Below are 14,787 nucleotides of genomic sequence, written 5' to 3'. Positions count from 1 at the left end.
GAGGTGGGGGGGGTGCATGCTCTATAATCAGCCACCACGCAGAAATTAACACGCCACAGGGGAGGATCCACCAGTGTTTCCTTAATGTGAGGAAGACCCAGTTCCACAGGTCTCTGATTCAGATTAATTTATAACACGCACATTGAAATGCACCATTTGTGTTAGCAACCAACACAGCCTAAGGATATTCTGGGGGCAGCCCACAAGTGTTGTCACACATTCCAGTGCCAAAGTGGCACGTCCACAATGTTCACAGGCAACAATAACAACAACACAATTACTCAACAACAAAACAAAAACAGCAACAGCAAAACATGTTCCTCGCCCACCCACCCCCTACCCCAATCGCACGCACAGAGGGGTCTCCGATCCCAGACTCTCAATCTCACAGACATTAGCTCTCCAACCTCCTGTACCTAGCCTGGAACCCCGGACTTGCAGACCCCCAATGTGCCGACCCAGGAGCTTCAGCCTTCAGGCCTTGACCTCCAGACACACTGATCTGGCCATTGTGCTTCCTTTCTGAATGGACCTCAGGCCCCAGGGCTCAGGAACCTGGGGGATCACCAGCCCTTGTGCCTGGGGCCTGATGACCTCGGTTATTAACCACAGAGATCGCTGGGGTTAGGACAGCAACGCAGTCTCTAATCAACACTGGCTGAGAAGTTAGTGTCTCAGCCCAAAACATCGGCCATCGCTCTGCTTCCACAGATGCTGCTTGCCCCACTGTGAGTCCCTCCAGCAATGTGCCTTCACCCTCCAAACCCGTGTGCGCGTATTTGACAGCCAGAACCTCTCCACGCACCTCCGACCTTTCAAAATGACGCCGCCGCATCTTCACCTTCCCAAAGGGGTTCACTGCCACTTCTTTCCTCCGGACATCTAACACTTTGATTCACTCCACCAGTCATCTTGAAACCTCCAAGCCGGCCCGTCACAACCCACTCCTTTCCCAAAGGGTGCACCGCCTGCAGAGCTCAAATGAAAACGTACTGCACTTACAACCAATAGACAAAGCTGCAGACCCCAAACTGACCTTGGGGAACACCACTGTAAACCACCAGACAGTGTAAAAACCACTTCCTTCATGGAACCATTTCACTAAATGATATATCTCATTTGTTCTTTTACAGAGCGCTTTCATTCAATAAAGCACAATTGTAAACACAGTCTATGCAAACAGAATCTCCACAGTAACCTAAAATAGAATCGTGATCGAAATCAGAATCAGATTTAATATCACTGGTATATGTCATGACATTTGTTGACTTTATAGCCGCCGAACAATGAAATACAATGATTTGCATTAAGTATGTACACGTCTATTAAATAGTAAGTTAAAATAAGCAGTGCAAAAAAAAACAAATTAAAAAAAGTAGTAAGGTAGTGTTCACGGGTTCAACGTCCATTTAAAAATCGGATGGCAAAGGGGAAGAAGCTGTTTCTGAATCGCTGAGTGTGTGCCTTCAGGCTTCTGTACCTCCTTCCCGATGGTAACAATGAGAAGAGGGAATGTCCTGGGTGATAGGGGTCCTTAATAATGGACGCCGCCTTTCTGAGGCACCGCTCCTTGAAGAAGTCTTGCATACTATGGAGGCTAGTACCCTTGATGGAGCTGACTAACTTTACAACTCGCTGCAACTTACTTTGAATTTGCGCAGGAGCACCACACCCCCTCCCCAACAAACAGTGATGCCCCCGGTTAGAATGTTCTTCACTTTACACTTGTAGAAGTTTGAGTGTTTTATTATGATTATCATATTATCAGAGTAGCAAAATCCTTTGGTAAATGTGGAGTTATTATACCAGTGAAATTTAGGAAGTGGAAGACAATCTCAGTAAACTATATATGAAAAACATCTCAAAGTTGCTGGTGAACGCAGCAGGCCAGGCAGCATCTCTAGGAAGGGGTGCAGTCGACGTTTCAGGCCGAGACCCTTCGTCAGGACTAACTGAAAGAAGAGCTAGTAAGAGATTTGAAAGTGGGAGGGGGAGGGGGAGATCCAAGATGATAAGAGAAGACAGGAGGGGGAGGGATGGAGCCAAGAGCTGGACAGGTGATTGGCAAAAGGATCATGGGACGAGAGGACCATGGGACCGGAGGTCCGGGAAGAAAGACAATGGGGGGGGGAGACCCAGAGGATGGGCAAGGGGTATAGTCAGAGGGACAGAGGGACAAAAAGGAGAGTGAGAGAAAGAATGTGTGTATAAAAATAAATAACGGATGGGGTACGAGGGGGAGGTGGGGCATTAGCGGAAGTTAGAGACTGACGAAGGGTCTCGGCCTGAAACATCGACTATACTTCTTCCTAGAGATGCTGCCTGGCCTGCTGCATTCACCAGCAACTTTGATGTGTGTTGCTTGAATTTCCAGCATCTGCAGAATTCCTGTTGTTTATGAATAACATCTCCTGATTACCGACAGTACATGATTTATTGGCTGCTTATTACATCTAATGTTAGCCATGCCTACTATATACCCAATTATCTATCTTCGAGAATCTTTAATTATGGAAAAAGCAAAGGACTTGGTGGAACTGATAAATAAATGATATCCTCCTGTGCCTCACTGGCGCATCATGAGGCAAACTTGCCTCTTCTTTCACTAACACGAGAGAATCGTTGGGAAATCCAAACAACACACACGAATGCTGGAGGAACTCAGGAGGCCAGTCAGCATCTATGGAATGCCAGCTCAACACGTCATAGGTGCTGTCTGGCTCGCTGAGCTCCTCCAGCATTTTGTGTGTGTCGCCGTTTCTTTAGCGTTCGTCAGTTTCGCAGGGCCGAGTTGCCAGCTCAACGCTCGACACAGCACGGATGGAAAGCACGCAAGGCGCCAGCCATGTTCAAAGCTTGGTAGAACCAATACATCCCTACAATTCTTCACCAGTGAAGCTCAGCTCTGTTGACGGGGTGAGGTGGGCAAGGCCGATGCCTCTGGCCAATGTGCCGCTGCCCCAGAGAAGGTGATGGCGAAGTGCAGTCTGTGTGGGGAGCCACCACAGTCCTAAAGGGTGGTTTCAGGATGTCACAAACACAAAAAATGCTGCAGGAATTCAACGGGTCGGGCAGCATCTGTGAAGAGATAGCTGATGTTTCAGGCCGAACCCTGGTACTGGACCCCAAGAAAGGGAGTTTGTGGAGTGCCTCCGAGATGGATTCTTAGAGCAGCCTGTACTGGAACCTACCAGGGAGAAGGCAATTCTGGATTTAGTGTTGTGTAATGAACCAGATTTGATAAGGGAACTCGAGGTAAAGGAGCTATTAGGAGGTAGTGACCATAATATGATAAGTTTTAAACTACAGTTTGAGAGGGAGAAGGGAAGATCGGAAGTGTCAGTATTGCAGTTGAACAAAGGGGACTATGGAGCCATGAGGGAGGAGCTGGCCAAAGTTGACTGGAAAGATACCCTAGCAGGGATAAAAGTGGAACAACAATGGCAGGTATTTCTGGGAATAATACAGAAGGTGCAGGATCAATTCATTCCAAAGAGGAAGAAAGATTCTAAGGGGAGTAAGGGGTGACTGGAATATAGCCAAGAATATAAAGGAGGATAATAAAAGCTTCTTTAGGTATGTGAAAAAGAAAAAAATTGTTAAGACCAAAATTAGGCTCTTGAAGACAGAAACGGGTGAATTTATTATGGGGAACAAGGAAATAGCAGACGAGTTGAACAGGTACTTTGGATCTGTCTTCACTAGGGAAGACACAAACAATCTCCCAGATGTAATAGTGGCCAAAGGACCTAGGGTAATGGATGAACTGAGGAAATTTATATTAGGCAGGAAATGGTGTTGGATAGACTGTTGGGTCTGAAGGCTGATAAGTCCCCGGGACCTGATGGTCTGCATCCCAGGGTACTTAAGGAGGTGGCTTTAGAAATTGTGGGTACATTGGTAATCATTTTCCAATGTTCTATAGATTCAGGATCAGCTCCTGTGGATTGGAGGGTGGCTAATGTTGTCCCTCTCTTCAAGAAGGGAGGAAGAGAGAAAATAGGGAATTATAGACCGGTTATCCTGACATCGGTGGTGAGGAAGATGCTGGAGTCAATTATAAAAGATGAGATTACGACATATCTGGATAGCAGTAACAGGATTGGTCCGAGTCCGCATGGATTTACGAAGGGGAAATCGTGCTTGACTAATCTTCTGGAATTTTTTGAGGATGTAACTATGAAAATGGACAAGGGAGAGCCAGTGGATGTAGTGTACCTGGACTTTCAGAAAACCTTTGATAAAGTCCCACATAGGAGATTAGTGGGTAAAATTAGGGCACATGGTATTGGGAGCAGAGTACTGACATGGATTGAAAATTGGCTGGCTGACAGAAAACAAAGAGTAGCGATTAACGGGTCCCTTTCGGAATGGCAGGCGGTGACCAGTGGGGTACCGCAGGGTTCAGTGCTGGGACCGCAGCTGCTTACGATATATATTAATGATTTAGATGAGGGAATTAAAAGTAACATTAGCAAATTTGCTGATGACACAAAGCTGGGTGGCAGTGTGAAATGTGAGGAGGATTTTATGAGAATGCAGGATGACTTGGACAGGCTGGGTGAGTGGGCAGATGCATGGCTGATGCAGTTTAATGTGGATAAACGTGAGGTTATCCACTTTGGTGGTAAGAACAGGAAGGCAGATTATTATCTAAATGGAGTCAAGTTAGGAAAAGGGGAAGTACAACGAGATCTAGGTGTTCCTGTACATCAGTCACTGAAAGCAAGCAAGCATGCAAGTACAGCAGGTAGTGAAGAAAGCTAATGGCATGCTGGCCTTCATAACAAGGGGAATTGAGTATAAGAGCAAAGAGGTCCTTCTGCAGTTGTACAGGGCCCTGGTGAGACCACACTTGGAGTACTGTGTGCAGTTTTGGTCTCCAAATTTGAGGAAGGACATTCTTGCTAGTGAGGGAGTGCAGTGTAGGTTCACAAGGTTAATTCCCGGGATGGCGGGACTGTCATATGTTGAAAGATTGGAGCGACTGGGCTTGTATATTCTGGAATTTAGAAGGCTGAGAGGGGGTCTTATTGAAACATATAAGATTATTAAGGGATTGGACACGCTGGAGGTAGGAAGCATGTTCCCGCTGATGGGTGAGTCCAGAACCAGAGGCCACAGTTTAAGAATAAGGGGTAGGCCATTTAGAAAGGAGTTGAGGAAAAATTTTTTCACCCAGAGAGTGGTGGATATATGGAATGCTCTGTCCCAGAAGGCTGTGGAGGCTAAGTCTCTGGATGCTTTCAAGAAAGAGATGGATAGAGCTCTTAAAGATAGTGGAATCAAAGGTTATTGGGATAAGGCAGGAACTGGATACTGATTGTAGATGATCAGCCATGATCACAGTGAATTACGGTGCTGGCTCGAAGGGCCGAATGGCCTACTCTTGCACCTATTGTCTATTGTCTATTGACTGTGGCTGACAAGGGAAGTCAAGGACAGTATAAAAATAAAAGAGAAGTATAAAATAGCAAAGATGAGCGGGAAGCCAGAAGATTGGGAAACTTTTAAAGAGCAACAGAGGATAACTAAAAAGGCAATACGGGGAGAAGAGATGAGATACGAAGGCAAGCTAGCCAAGAATATAAAGGATAGTAAAAGCTTCTTTAGGTATGTGAAGAGGAAAAAATTAGTTAAGACCAAAGTTGGGTCCTTGAAGACAGAAACGGGTGAATTTATTGTGGGGAACAAGGAAATGGCAGGCGAGTTGAACAGGTACTTTGGATCTGTCTTCACGAGGGAAGACACAAACAATCTCCCAGATGTAATTGTGGCCGGAGGACCTAGGGTAACGGAGGAACTGAAGGAAATTCACATTAAGCAGAAAATGGAGTTGGATAGACTGATGGGACTGAAGGCTGATAAATCCCCAGGGCCTGATGGTCTGCACCCCAGGGGACTTAAGGAGGTGGCTCTAGAAATCGTGGACAAATTGCAAATTATTTTCCAATGTTCTATAGATTCAGGATCAGTTCCTGAGGACTGGTAGTGTTATCCCACTTTTTAAGAAAGGAGGGAGAGAGAAAACAGGGAATTATAGACCAGTTAGCCTGACATCAGTGGTGGGGAAGATGCTGGAGTCAATTATAAAGGATGAAATAGCAGCACATTTGGATAGCAGTAACAGGATCGGTCCGAGTCAGCATGGATTTACAAAGGGGAAATCATGCTTGACTAATCTTCTGGAATTTTTTGAGGATGTAACTATGAAAATGGACAAGGGAGAGCCAGTGGATGTAGTGTACCTGGACTTTCAGAAAGCCTTTGATAAGGTCCCACATAGGAGATTAGTGGGCAAAATTAGAGCACATGGTATTGGGGGTAGGGTACTGACATGGATAGAAAATTGGTTGGCAGACAGGAAACAAAGAGTAGTGATTAACGGGTCCCTTTCAGAATGGCAGGAGGTGACTAGTGGGGTACTGCAAGGCTCGGTACTGGGACCACAGCTATTTACGATATATATTAATGATTTAGCTGAAGGGATTAAAAGTAACATTAGCAAATTTGCAGATGACACAAAGCTGGGTGGCAGTGTGAAATATGCGGAGGATGTTGAGATAATGCAGGATGACTTGGACAGGTTGGGTGAGTGGGCAGATACAGTTTAATGTGGACAAATGTGAGGTTATCCACTTTGGTGGCAAGAACAGGAAGGCAGATTACTATTTGAATGGTGTCAAGTTAGGAAAAGGGGAAGTACAACGAGATCTTGGTGTCCTTGTTCATCAGTCACTGAAAGTAAGCATGCAGGTACAGCAGGCAGTGAAGAAAGCTTAATGGCATGTTGGCCTTCATAACAAGGGGAGTTGAGTATAGGAGCAAAGAGGTCCTTCTGCAGTTGTGTAGGGCCCTGGTGAGACCACACCTGGAGTATTGTGTACAGTTTTGGTCTCCAAATTTGAGGAAGGACATTCTTGCTATTGAGGGAGTGCAGCGGAGGTTCACGAGGTTAATTCCCGGGATGGCGGGACTGTCATATGTTGAAAGATTGGAGCGACTGGGCTTGTATACACTGGAATTTAGAAGGATGAGAGGGGATCTGATTGAAACATATAAGATTATTAAGGGATTGGACACGCTAGAGGCAGGAAACATGCTCCCAATGTTGGGGGAGTCCAGAACCAGAGGCCACAATTTGAGAATAAGGGGTAGGCCATTTAGAACGGAGTTGAGGAAAAACTTTTTCACACAGAGGGTTGTGGTTCTGTGGAATGCTCTGCCTCAGAAGGCAGTGGAGGCCAATTCTCTGGATGCTTTCAAGAAAGAGATGGATAGAGCTCTTAATGATAGCAGAGTCAAGGGATATGGGGAGAAGGCAGGAAAAGGGTACTGATTGTGGATGATCAGCCGTGATCACAGTGAATGGCTCGAAGGGCCGAATGCACCTATTGTCTATTGTCTAAACCTGTCATCACAATTGGAAGGGAAGTGGGTAGAAGCCAAGAGAAAATGGTGAGTGGAGGGATGGAGAGGTGCGGAGGGGGGGGGGATGGTGTATGAGTTGGTGTATGTTAGGTCAATGCAGCTGAGAAGGCAAGATGGGTTGGGAGGGGGTGGGGAAGTGGGATTGATGTGAGAAGCTGGGAGAGGCAAAGGGCTGAATAAAACAGAATCTGATAGGAATGGACAGCAGAACATGGAGGTGGCAAACCAGAGGGAGGAAGGTGTGGGTGATGGGCAGGTATGACGATGGGGGAGAGGAGAAAGAAAGAGTGATGGAGCCAGAGGGATAAGGGGGAAACAAAAGGGAGGGGTGTGTGGGGAATCGGGAACAGAGGGCAGTAGTTATCAGAAATGCCGTCATACTGCCTTGACTCCCATGAGGTGCTGTTCCTGTAACATGTGTCTAGCCTCAACTTGGCAGTAGAGGAGGCCATGCACACGCATGTTGGTGTGGGGTTGGGAAGTGTAATTAAAACAGCTGGCCATCAGGAGATCCTGGCTGCTATGGTGTATGGACCAAAGATGCTTGTAGGTGTTCCTCTCACATTTTCTATGTAAGGTTTCAGATTTCCAGCATCTGTAGTCTTTCTTGCAGAATGCCAAACCAGTTACAGTGCCCAGAAAAAGTATTCACCCCCTCCCCACTTGGAAGTTTTCATGTTTTGTTGCTTTACAACATTGAACCACCAGTGGATTTAATTTGGGCTTTTTTTTTTGACATGGATTCAACAGAAAAAGACTCTTTCATGTCAAAGTGATGTGAATTAATTACAAATATAAAACACAAAATAACTGATTAACTGATTGCATAGGTATTCACCCCTTTAATATGACAGACCAAATCACCACTGGTGCAGCCAGTAGGTTTTAGAAGTCACAGAATTAGTTAAATGGAGATCTGTTTTTGGAGACCTGTGTGCAGTCAAGGTGTTTCAACTGGTTGCAGTTAAAATACACCTGTATCTGGAAGGTTCAACTGCTGGTGAGTCAGTATCTTGGCAAAAACTACACCATGAAGACAAAAGAACATTCCAAATAACTCTGTGAAAAGGTTATTGAAAAGCATAAGTCAGGAGATGAATACAAGAACATTTCCAAGTCACCCAATATCCCTTGGAGTGTAGTTATGTCAAACATCAAGAAATGGAAAGAATATGGCATAACTGTAAATATGCCTTGAGTAGGCAATTCTCAAAATCTGAGTGACTGTGCAAGAAGGGGACGCGTAAGGGAAGCCACGAAGAGACTGATGACAACTCTAGAGGAGTTACAAGCTTCAGTGGCTGAGATGGGAGAGGCTGCGCATATAACAACTCAACAACTGTTGCCCAGGTGCTTCACCAGTCACAGCTTTATGGGAGAGTGGCAAAGAGAAAGCCACTATTGGAAAAAACTCACTTGAAATCTCAGCTAGAGTTTGTCAGAAGGCATGTGTGAGACTCCGAAGTCAGCTGGAAGGAAGTTCTATGGTCTGATGAAACCAAAATTGAGCTTTTTGGTCATCAAACACTATGTTTGGCATAAGCCAAACACCACACATCGTCAAAAACACACCATCCCTACCGTGAAGCATGGTGGTGGCTGCATCGTGCTGTGGGGATGCTTCATGCAGCAGGCCCTGGAAAGCTTGTGAAGGTAGAGGGTAAAATGAACTCAGCAAACTACAGGGAAATCCTTGAGGAAAACCTGATGCAGCCTGCAAGAGAACTGCGACTTGGGAGAGGATTTGTTTTTCAGCAAGATAATAACCCCAAGCATAAAGCCAAATCTACACAGGAATGGCTTAAAAACAACAAAGTTAACGTCCTGGAGTGGCCAAGTCAGAGTCCAGACCTCATTCCAATTTAAAATTTGTGGCTGATCTTGAAAAGGGCTGTTCACTCATAATCCCCATGCAATCTGACAGGTTGAGCAGTTTTGTAAAGAAGAATGGGGAAAAATTGCAGTGTCCAGATGAGCAAAGCTGATAGAGACCTATCCACACAGACTCAAGGCTGTAATTGCTGCCAAAAGTGCATCTACTAAATACTGACTTGAAGGGGGTGAGTAATTATGCAATCATTTATTTTGTGTTTAATAATTGTAATAAATTTAGATCAAATTGTTGAAATTTGTTTTCATTTTGACAAGACAGAGACTTTTCAGTTGATCAGTGTCAAAAAGTCAAATTAAATCCACTGTGATTCAATGTTGTAAATCAGTAAAACATAAAAACTTCCGGGGGGGGGGGGGTGAATACTTTTGATAGACACTGTATATATATTTGTGCCTAAGACTTTTGCAGAGTATTGTCTATCTTCCTGGTTTGCATTGTGTACTGCTCAGATGCAAACGTACACTGAAATTGTTGCATCTGGTTAAGTCTAATAAAGGTGGACTCTGACTTAACTGTAAATCAGATGATGTGTGACATAGTGGCTTTAGTACATTTGATGTCGATGATCTTTTAAAAGTAAACTATTCACTACATTTAGTCACATTCCATGCACCCACCAACCTTCAGTAGTGTACGATTTAGGGCTTACTCTTTCTAGAAATGAATGAGGTTCTCACAGTTTCGGACAATCTTTGCAGCACTGCAGCAGCGTGGGCATCTGTGGAGGTACATCTGCAAAGTGTGGTGTGGTGTGGCGTTCTTGCTGTGGCTCTGAAGCTGTTCGCAGATGAAATTAGTGATGTCACCTCTGTTTCGGGATTTACGAGTTAGCTTCTCTGTTGTTGCTGTTGTCCTTTTCGCTCCTTTGTGGCACATTGTACGGCACTTTTGCCATTTCCTTCATATTTGTCTGTTTTTTTTTTAAGGAGGCCGAGTTGCTAGCTCGACGTTCAACCCCGCACCGATGGAGAGGGCGCAAGGAGCCAGCTGGAATCACTCACACACACAGGAAAACACTTGCACAGACACACCCAAACACAGGCACACACAAACAAACTCTGAAAAATACAAACTGAAACACACACACACACACACAAAGGAAGACAGACAGACACAGGTACACAGAGAGACAAACAAACAGGTGTACAGGCAGGTACACACACACACACACACACATGGTTTTGGGTGTATCCCCAGCTTAGTACTTGGGTTTCAAGCTTGCTTGTCACAGCACTTAGCATGACCTGGACAGGCTGGGTGAGTGGGCGGATGTATGGGCAGATGCCACTTTGGTGGTAAGAACAGGAAGGCAGATTATTATCTAAATGGAGTCAAGTTAGGAAAAGGGGAAGTACAACAAGATCTAGGTGCTCTTGTACATCAGTCACTGAAAGGAAGCATGCAAGTACAGCAGGCAGTGAAGAAAGCTAAAGGCATGCTGGCCTTCATAACCAGGGGAATTGAGTATAAGAGCAAAGAGGTCCTTCTGCAGCTGTACAGGGCACTGGTGAGATCACACCTGGAGTACTGTGTGCAGTTTTGGTCTCCAAATTTGAGGAAGGGCATTCTTGCTATTGAGGGAGTGCAGTGTAGGTTCACAAGGTTAATTCCCAGTATGGTGGGACTGTCATATGTTGAAAGATTGGAGCGACTGGACTTGTATACACTGGGATTTAGAAGGACGAGAGGGGATCTGATTGAAACATATAAGATTATTAAGGGATTGGACACGCTGGAGGCAGGAAGCATGGTGGGTGAGTCCAGAACCAGAGGCCACAGTTTAAGAATAAAGGGTAGGCCATTTAGAACGGAGTTGAGGAAAAACTTTTTCACCCAGAGAGTGGTGGATATGTAGAATGCTCTGCCCCGGAAGGCTGTGGAGGCCAAGTCTCTGGATGCTTTCAAGAAAGAGATGGATAGAGCTCTTAAAGATAGCGGAATCAAAGGTTATTGGGATAAGGCAGGAACTGGATACTGATTGTGGATGATCGGCCATGATCACAGTGAATGGCGGTGCTGGCTCGAAGGGCTGAATGGCCTACTCCTGCACCTATTGTCTATTGACCTTCTTCCGCAATCATGGCACTGGGACAGACCCCTTGTTGGTTTGAAACAGCAGTGAGGGGAGTACCAAGGCCTCAGGTTACAGACTCCGCTCATTGCTCAGTTCTGTTGCTGCTGTTTCTTTTGAAAAGTGGAAAGGGTTGGAGTGGTAGAGGGGGTTTCAGGGGATGGTCATCAGTGGAGTGACTTCCTCTCATTTCTTTAGAACACAGGAGGCCATTCTGCCCTTTAGTCATTACCAGCCCTCAGAGTCACTCCTCACTTATTTCTCTGAGACATTTCTCCCTCACATTCCCATCGACTTACTCCTCAATTCATAAACACAAGAGACTCTGCAGATACTGAAATCCTGAGCAACACACACAAAATGCTGGAGGAGCTCATCCAGCCAAGCAGCATCTATGGAGGGGAATAAATAGTCAGCGTTTTGGGCCGAGACCTTCAATCAGGACTGATGAAGGGTCTCAGCCCAAGACATCGATTACCCCCTCAATTTCCTACTACTCACCTACACTCTCTGGGGATTTTACAGTGGCCAGTTATCCCAATAAATCTCACGTCTTTGGAGTACGGGAGGGAACCAGAGCATCTGGGAGTAACAGGAAGATCGTGCAAACTCCACACAGACAACAGCTGAGGTTGGGATTGAAGCAGGGTGTCTGGCGCTATCTGCCACAGCACCCTGAATTATGGTGAACATCAAGTTGCACCGAAGAGTGAGAAGTAAGAAGTGAAATGGGCGGTGCTGCCTGATTAAAGGACAATGTAGGTCAGAGAGCAAAGGAGGTTGGAAGAACAAAACCTGCTGCATGTTAGTAAAAGTACAGCAACCACCAACATAATGCAGAGATGGAGATAAGGATCTCTCAGAAGTTGATGCAGCTACTGCTTGCAAAATTTGGAACTATTTTATATACAGCAACCTACGCAACTGGAAACCAAATTGTCTCTGGATTGCAGGGTGCAGGTTTAGACAAATGGGCAGAACACTTCTCAGATCACTTTTTGGATGTTTCAAAGAACTTCAAAGACAACTAAATGCTTTTGAAGACAAGTTTCTGTTGTAATGGAGGAAATGTGGCAGCCATTTTGTGAACAGCATTTTCTCGCAGACAGCAATGTGATCAGGCCAGGTGCATGCTGGTTGAAGAAGATGACAGGGCCGGCTTCTCTGAACTCTTGGAGATATTGTTTTTGGTGGGGGGGCTTTTATGTTGAAGATAATGGACATGAGACGGCATCTCTGACAATCCACAACTTGGAGGAACCACTGCACAGGATCGGAGAAAGCTGCAAAGGGTTGCAAACCCATCCAGTTCCACCATGGGCACCAGCCCCCCCAACCATCAAGGGCACCTTCAAAAGGCGATGCCTCAGAGAGACGGCAATAATTGTAAAGGGCCCCCATCACCCTGGACATGCTCTCTTCTTCTTACTACCATCAGTGAGGAGGTACAGGAGCCTGAAGAGACACACGTAATGTTTTAGGAACAACTTCTTCCTCTCTGCCATCAGATTTCAGAAGGCACAATGAACCAACCCTTGAATATTACCTCACTACTTTTGCTCTCATTTGGCATGACTTAAATTACTTTAAATGTAACTATTTATTTACTATTGTAATTTAAAGCACTATTATGTATGGCACTGAGCTGCTGTCGCAAAATGACAAACTTCACGACATAAGTAAAGTAAAGTAAAGGCATCCGTTAGTCTTCCGAGACCTTGGATCTGCGCCTGGAAAGTCTTCACTCTCCAGGGCGCAGGCTTGGGCAAGGTTGTATGGAAGACCAGCAGTTGCCCATGCTGCAAGTCTCCCCTCTCCATGACACCAATGTTGTCCGAGGGAAGGGCATTAGGACCTATACAGCTTGGCACCGGTGTCGTCGCAGAGCACTGTGTGATTAAGTGCCTTGCTCAAGGACACAACACATGTTGTCTCGGTTGGGGCTCAAACTCACGACCTTCAGGTCGCTATTCCAATGCCTTAACCACTTGGTCATGTGCCCACATACGTCAGTGATATTAAACCTGATTCTGAACTCGGAGTGTTGCAATGGAGTATCAGTTTAGGACTTGGTGTTCAATGCAATAGATGGGCTTCTGAGCCTGCCTTATCTCTTGTCCAGAGACAAGACAGTGGTCCAATAAGTTGCAGCCCAGGATATAGTGCATGGCATTCTGCCACCTTAGATTTAAACCTCTCTTCCTTACTTTAAGGGGCAACTAGAAGGAAAGCAGAGAGGTGGGGTAGGGAGAAAGGGAATTTCAATGCTGTCCTGAAGAAGAGCCTTGGCCCAAAACGTCAACTGTTTATTCTTTTCCATAATGCTGCCATTCCTGCTGAGTTCCTTCAGCATTTTGTCTGTGCTGCTTTAGATTTCCAGTATCTTCAGGATTTCTTGTGTTCAATACTTACGTAGGTCCCAGGTCACTGAAGGTACGGACACCACCAGGGCAGGGATTCAAATTAGACGTCCCAATGGGCCGGAGGTAGAAGAGGGCAGAGACCTTGGACTTGTACGTGGAATGAAAGTCAGTTAAAAGGGGTCAACAATGCAGAAAGTATCATGAGAGGCATTTCACTTCTGCTTTGCAAGAGCTTTCTAGTCCAGAGACCTTGCCTCCTTTGTCACCGACAGAAACTTCCAAACAGTAATCCAATATTTTGAGCAAAAGGAATAAAAACACAAGCAAGGTTCTGAATCCAAATGGTGCAGGGTGTGTTGTCACTGATTGCCGTTGAACAATCCCCTAGTATGATAAAATGGACACATGACTTCACAATTAACCTCGTTATGACCTTGTACCTTCATGTCTACCTGGACTGCACTTTCTCTGCAGCTGCTTCACTTTATTCTCTATTGTTTCTCTTTGTTCTACCTCAATGCATTATGTCATGATCTGATCTGCATCAACAGTACACAAGGCAAGTTTTTTTACTACACCATGGTTACATGTGACAATAATAAACCAATTTACCAATTATTTTTACTAGTGAGGCTGGATTGGGGTTAAACATAGTTAACGACACTAGGGTTAGCCCCCCTGTTTACCCTAGAGATAGGGAAATGCAATCTATTTCATCTCCATGAGGAAGGAGGCAAAACTAAAATCTGGTGTCTTCCCTGGAAGACGTTGCCCTTTTCATGGTAGCAGTGCCTCCATGCTGTGATGGGACTGTCAGCCTGGTCTCTACAGGACTCACAACCTCATCTGGACTCAAGCCACTTTCATTCCACCAGGACACATTTCTTTTTCAGATTTGACAAAGAAAACAAAGTTGTACTTGAGTGAAGGAGGTTGAGATATAGAATACAGATTGTGCAGGAAATACTCATTAATTCAGGAGGATCTGTTGGTAAGAAGACCAGCGGGTGTTGCAAACACTCAGCAGG

The sequence above is a fragment of the Mobula birostris genome, chromosome 5, assembly GCF_030028105.1.
Source record: "Mobula birostris isolate sMobBir1 chromosome 5, sMobBir1.hap1, whole genome shotgun sequence".
Taxonomy (NCBI): Eukaryota; Metazoa; Chordata; class Chondrichthyes; order Myliobatiformes; family Myliobatidae; genus Mobula; species Mobula birostris.
Note: the sequence above shows the minus strand (reverse complement) of the source record.